We start from the raw sequence: 7,895 nt of genomic DNA on the forward strand, positions 1-7,895 counted from the left end.
AAAATAATATAAAAATTAAAAAGAAACTTTAGCTCAAGCTAAGTTATTCATGAAAATGAAATGAAAGTAATATCTTTGTTAACAAAAGAAAAACATTGTTCCAACGTACGTCACTAACGACGACCGGCTCCATAACATTTCTGAACAACATTTGAAGACAAATCGATCAATTTAGACTATGAAGATGGGCAGCCCTTACACCGTCTGCAGCTTACTGCTCTTCCACTTTAACTCTATATTTCATAGATGTCTTCTTTTTATTCTTCACCCTTGTCATACTGGCACAAATTGAATATATATTTCTCCGGAGACAACCCCTTTTGTTAGCCTGTTGAGGCGTGTTTATCAGAGCTTGGGCTGTGATGGCTAGGGTATCTTCTTTTAGGTCCTATCTCTGTTCCGATACCAAGGGATGAGTAAGAGAGCAAGTCTTCTACTTGAAAAGGAAAGCAAGAAAAAGTGATGATGACAATGGTTTATTTCTCTGCCGCCAAGCTGATGGTGTAGCTGTGTCTCGGTTGGAGGCGGCAGTAGTGTGAGAAAAAATTGACGATCTACATATAATATCGTTTATCATTTTCCTCCCAGTGACATCTACATGCAATGCGCTTCAGCTTCATTTCCAACTGTGCTAAAAAAATACACATCTCAAGACAGTATATTTATCAAAAAATGAAGAAATCGTTTGCAAATAAATAAAATTTCTGCAATAATTATCATTTTACCTTTCCCAAGTTTGGTGTTTAATAATTAACAATGTATACTCCAAAGCTTAGTAGAATCTGGTGTAGAACTTTCGCTTGATATCCACTATTTCAATTCTCACTGATCTGAAAGAACTTTTCTGACTTGGATTTTCTTTTTTTTTTTTTAAAAAAAAGAAAAGTTTAGTTTCCTTTAAACTTAAAAGTCTTAGCTTGAATCGGCAATTTTGACGGAAGCACTCAATACAACTCTACCAAAGATTTCAAATAAGAGAGATTGTACTGCTGCTTTATACCTATTTCAAAGCAAATTGAGATAGATTGAGCCTTTTTGGAGAACCTTGAGAATAGCTGGAAAACACTATTTTGCTACCAGGTAAACGCTCCAATTAGAGCAAAAGTTTTATGTTCAGCTAAACCTTTACTCTCTTTTTTAAGTGGAAATAAAACTGTAAACAGTTGAAATTTGTAGATCTGTGAGAAATCTTTTTATAACAGTAGTTCATTTGAAGAAGAATTTTTACTAAAACGTTTTTGATAAATCCCCTCAAGGCAAAGAATACTGAGTTTAGGCACGCTGCTACTAAGTCAGTAACATCACTATAGATACAAAGAAATTTAAATTTTCAGTCAGGCACAACAAAATAATAACTACATTTACAAATAGATAATCTAATACTTTTTGTGTCACTATAGTTTCAAACAGTGAATATATATTCATTCCTACAGAAGTAATTTTTGTAAAAAGAGTTAGATTTTTTTCTACAATTACTAGATAATCCTCAAAGGTCATGGTGGTAAAGAAGGTAAATTCAAAAACTGTTCCATGAAAGATCCAATTTTGGCGGAAATGGAAAAAGCAAAAAGAATGTTACTTCTTTCCTTTGGTAGTGCACCTGTTGGCCAGTTATTAACGCATGTTACTTTGCGTCATGAACTGCTCTGATTTTCAATAAGTTTTAACTAAAATTGGGTTACAATATTATACTTTAAACAAATCTATTTACTTCAATGTTTTTAAAGAGAAATACAGTGTATTTATTCATTTAACAAAGCAAGCAACTTCAAGTCACCATAAATTTTACGGTTTTAAAAAGTGCTATTTTACCTATTTTGAATGTTAATATTTAGTAAAAAATTGCTTTTTGATTTTTTAGCTTAATTGTGACTAGCTGCTGAATTAGGGTTCGTGGACGGAGATGAAGGCGAATAGCAAAAGTACTTTAAATTTCTTGTATAAACTATGAAATAAAATCTAAGACCTAGACTGGGAATCCGAACCCAATACCACAAAATACATCTTAACTTTGCGGCCTCTAAACGATCGGTAACCACAGCGCCTTAGTACATGAACTACAAATGTCTATTGGCCATAAATAAAGTTTAAATTCATATTGTAATTGATAGAATTACATCACAATAAACAATACTTGTAAATCATCACTAGTAATGCATGAAGACCACTTGAGATAGAAACTTGTTAAACTTAGGACTTGATTAACAATAGTACAAGAGTTCTATTTTAATGGAATGTTAGCTTAAGGGTTCCCAATGTGCATGTGTACGCGTAATAGAACAATCTTCTAAACAGATAAAAGACTTTTAGTAAATTATATTTTTGATAACAGGAATATGATCCTCCTTTTCAACCAGCCTGAAGAATTCATGGATTGATTCTGAAAGATCATTTTGCTTGAACAAGATTGTAGTTGGTACTAAAGATTTGAACAGTGTCTTGACAGTCAGTATTATGATATAATGAAGATATCCTTGAGGCGGCAATACGCTTGTAATGATTGATGAAAGACTTATTAATAAGTTATTAATCAGATAGATTAGGACATGATTTATGCATGAAAAGAAACAGCAATAATGATTGTTTCAATAAAGTTGAAATATGGACTGCACCCCGGCCATCAGCGTGGTTATTAAATACCTTACATGATAAAATAATTACTAAGATTTAGTTGTGGCTGAGTATGCACTATACTTCCAAGATTTGTTCATGAAATTGTAGAGACATTAGCGATTCTCTGAGGTATCTAACTTTATTTTGTGCTCATCATCATCTGGAGTACACTTTCAGGGTTGAGATGTAAACCGTTTGTCGTTGCATATTTGATTAACAGATTCTTATTAACTTGCTTTATTACGGTTGTACAGTGTGAAATAACTTATTTATTAATTTGGACATTGCCTATTTTATTTTATTTATTTATTTTTTATTTTATTTAATTTTTTGGTCACGTAAGAGAAGATAATTAAGTATTCACCTGAAATACTGTTTCGAGACACCTGAGTCGGAAAAATTTCTGTATGCGTGCGTGAGTATATCCGTCTAAACTAAAAACTGTTTCAGAATGTACCTATTTGATATTTCGCTTAGGCTGGAAACATAGTGGAGCGGCAAGTAAAGCGGCGATAATAACTGCTTCATATCAAAGAGAGCGACGAGCAGCGAGCAAAGAGTCGCTGTGCACATAATGACGAGTTTAGTTTTTCTACGCCAATTCTTCGTTGAAAATTTGGTATTTACAACAGCTTAGAAACAGGAGCTGCAGTGTACATGATATAAACGTGACTAGAAATGAACTTGGTGAATTCCATCACTTGTACCAACAACTTCGGGAGCATCATGGCAAGTTTCAAGCATATTTTCGAATGTCTATTTCAACATTTGATTACGTACTAACCAGTGTTGAAGGCATGCTAATCAAGAAAAGGACGAATTTCCAATGTTAACCCCATTAATCCTGTTCCATTTCTTATCCAAAACAAATCGGTTGTGATGTAGAGGATCCTTTTGATCCAACAGAGGTTTCTTTAAAAAAAACTACACCAATAAATGCAGCAATATCCATTTTAACCTAGAAAATTGAGCGCGATGAGAGCGAAGAAATCAAACAAGTCACAACGCGTTGCTCTACTCACTCTTGGTAGCGTTGCTTTATCTTCGCTTTGCGCTCCACTATGCCCGGTCCCATTTGTTAACCTGAGTTTGTTTTTCCGCTTTGCTCTTCGCTATCATCGCCGCTTTGCTCGCCGCTCCACTATGTTTCCAGCCTTAGGTACCAATAAAGGAGGCAACGTTTTTTTTTAGAATCAAAATCGGTTCCTTAAAAATTGGCTCCGGCGATTTTCTCCATCTTGTTTTTTTTTTTAATTAGCAGCATATATGTAGATCTTTTACTTTTATTTTAAATGTTTTCCCAAGACAATTTGATTAACATAGACTTGCCCTCAAAAGAGCTGATACTGCTAATTCTACTGTTTCTTCACTTACACAATATTAATTAGCAGCATATATGTAGATCTTTTACTTTTATTTTAAATGTTTTCCCAAGACAATTTGATTAACATAGACTTGCCCTCAAAAGAGCTGATACTGCTAATTCTACTGTTTCTTCACTTACACAATATTAATTAGCAGCATATATGTAGATCTTTTACTTTTATTTTAAATGTTTTCCCAAGACAATTTGATTAACATAGACTTGCCCTCAAAAGAGCTGATACTGCTAATTCTACTGTTTCTTCACTTACACAATATTAATTAGCAGCATATATGTAGATCTTTTACTTTTATTTTAAATGTTTTCCCAAGACAATTTGATTAACATAGACTTGCCCTCAAAAGAGCTGATACTGCTAATTATACTGTTTCTTCACTTACACAATATTAATTAGCAGCATATATGTAGATCTTTTACTTTTATTTTAAATGTTTTCCCAAGACAATTTGATTAACATAGACTTGCCCTCAAAAGAGCTGATACTGCTAATTATACTGTTTCTTCACTTACACAATATTAATTAGCAGCATATATGTAGATCTTTTACTTTTATTTTAAATGTTTTCCCAAGACAATTTGATTAACATAGACTTGCCCTCAAAAGAGCTGATACTGCTAATTCTACTGTTTCTTCACTTACACAATATTAATTAGCAGCATATATGTAGATCTTTTACTTTTATTTTAAATGTTTTCCCAAGACAATTTGATTAACATAGACTTGCCCTCAAAAGAGCTGATACTGCTAATTATACTGTTTCTTCACTTACACAATATTAATTAGCAGCATATATGTAGATCTTTTACTTTTATTTTAAATGTTTTCCCAAGACAATTTGATTAACATAGACTTGCCCTCAAAAGAGCTGATACTGCTAATTATACTGTTTCTTCACTTACACAATATTAATTAGCAGCATATATGTAGATCTTTTACTTTTATTTTAAATGTTTTCCCAAGACAATTTGATTAACATAGACTTGCCCTCAAAAGAGCTGATACTGCTAATTATACTGTTTCTTCACTTACACAATATTAATTAGCAGCATATATGTAGATCTTTTACTTTTATTTTAAATGTTTTCCCAAGACAATTTGATTAACATAGACTTGCCCTCAAAAGAGCTGATACTGCTAATTATACTGTTTCTTCACTTACACAATATTAATTAGCAGCATATATGTAGATCTTTTACTTTTATTTTAAATGTTTTCCCAAGACAATTTGATTAACATAGACTTGCCCTCAAAAGAGCTGATACTGCTAATTATACTGTTTCTTCACTTACACAATATTAATTAGCAGCATATATGTAGATCTTTTACTTTTATTTTAAATGTTTTCCCAAGACAATTTGATTAACATAGACTTGCCCTCAAAAGAGCTGATACTGCTAATTATACTGTTTCTTCACTTACACAATATTAATTAGCAGCATATATGTAGATCTTTTACTTTTATTTTAAATGTTTTCCCAAGACAATTTGATTAACATAGACTTGCCCTCAAAAGAGCTGATACTGCTAATTATACTGTTTCTTCACTTACACAATATTAATTAGCAGCATATATGTAGATCTTTTACTTTTATTTTAAATGTTTTCCCAAGACAATTTGATTAACATAGACTTGCCCTCAAAAGAGCTGATACTGCTAATTATACTGTTTCTTCACTTACACAATATTAATTAGCAGCATATATGTAGATCTTTTACTTTTATTTTAAATGTTTTCCCAAGACAATTTGATTAACATAGACTTGCCCTCAAAAGAGCTGATACTGCTAATTATACTGTTTCTTCACTTACACAATATTAATTAGCAGCATATATGTAGATCTTTTACTTTTATTTTAAATGTTTTCCCAAGACAATTTGATTAACATAGACTTGCCCTCAAAAGAGCTGATACTGCTAATTATACTGTTTCTTCACTTACACAATATTAATTAGCAGCATATATGTAGATCTTTTACTTTTATTTTAAATGTTTTCCCAAGACAATTTGATTAACATAGACTTGCCCTCAAAAGAGCTGATACTGCTAATTATACTGTTTCTTCACTTACACAATATTAATTAGCAGCATATATGTAGATCTTTTACTTTTATTTTAAATGTTTTCCCAAGACAATTTGATTAACATAGACTTGCCCTCAAAAGAGCTGATACTGCTAATTATACTGTTTCTTCACTTACACAATATTAATTAGCAGCATATATGTAGATCTTTTACTTTTATTTTAAATGTTTTCCCAAGACAATTTGATTAACATAGACTTGCCCTCAAAAGAGCTGATACTGCTAATTATACTGTTTCTTCACTTACACAATATTAATTAGCAGCATATATGTAGATCTTTTACTTTTATTTTAAATGTTTTCCCAAGACAATTTGATTAACATAGACTTGCCCTCAAAAGAGCTGATACTGCTAATTATACTGTTTCTTCACTTACACAATATTAATTAGCAGCATATATGTAGATCTTTTACTTTTATTTTAAATGTTTTCCCAAGACAATTTGATTAACATAGACTTGCCCTCAAAAGAGCTGATACTGCTAATTATACTGTTTCTTCACTTACACAATATTAATTAGCAGCATATATGTAGATCTTTTACTTTTATTTTAAATGTTTTCCCAAGACAATTTGATTAACATAGACTTGCCCTCAAAAGAGCTGATACTGCTAATTATACTGTTTCTTCACTTACACAATATTAATTAGCAGCATATATGTAGATCTTTTACTTTTATTTTAAATGTTTTCCCAAGACAATTTGATTAACATAGACTTGCCCTCAAAAGAGCTGATACTGCTAATTATACTGTTTCTTCACTTACACAATATTAATTAGCAGCATATATGTAGATCTTTTACTTTTATTTTAAATGTTTTCCCAAGACAATTTGATTAACATAGACTTGCCCTCAAAAGAGCTGATACTGCTAATTATACTGTTTCTTCACTTACACAATATTAATTAGCAGCATATATGTAGATCTTTTACTTTTATTTTAAATGTTTTCCCAAGACAATTTGATTAACATAGACTTGCCCTCAAAAGAGCTGATACTGCTAATTATACTGTTTCTTCACTTACACAATATTAATTAGCAGCATATATGTAGATCTTTTACTTTTATTTTAAATGTTTTCCCAAGACAATTTGATTAACATAGACTTGCCCTCAAAAGAGCTGATACTGCTAATTATACTGTTTCTTCACTTACACAATATTAATTAGCAGCATATATGTAGATCTTTTACTTTTATTTTAAATGTTTTCCCAAGACAATTTGATTAACATAGACTTGCCCTCAAAAGAGCTGATACTGCTAATTATACTGTTTCTTCACTTACACAATATTAATTAGCAGCATATATGTAGATCTTTTACTTTTATTTTAAATGTTTTCCCAAGACAATTTGATTAACATAGACTTGCCCTCAAAAGAGCTGATACTGCTAATTATACTGTTTCTTCACTTACACAATATTAATTAGCAGCATATATGTAGATCTTTTACTTTTATTTTAAATGTTTTCCCAAGACAATTTGATTAACATAGACTTGCCCTCAAAAGAGCTGATACTGCTAATTATACTGTTTCTTCACTTACACAATATTAATTAGCAGCATATATGTAGATCTTTTACTTTTATTTTAAATGTTTTCCCAAGACAATTTGATTAACATAGACTTGCCCTCAAAAGAGCTGATACTGCTAATTATACTGTTTCTTCACTTACACAATATTAATTAGCAGCATATATGTAGATCTTTTACTTTTATTTTAAATGTTTTCCCAAGACAATTTGATTAACATAGACTTGCCCTCAAAAGAGCTGATACTGCTAATTATACTGTTTCTTCACTTACACAATATT

This window comes from Rhodnius prolixus, unplaced genomic scaffold, assembly GCF_049639745.1.
Source record: "Rhodnius prolixus isolate KJV_2025 unplaced genomic scaffold, Rpr scaffold_1, whole genome shotgun sequence".
Taxonomy (NCBI): Eukaryota; Metazoa; Arthropoda; class Insecta; order Hemiptera; family Reduviidae; genus Rhodnius; species Rhodnius prolixus.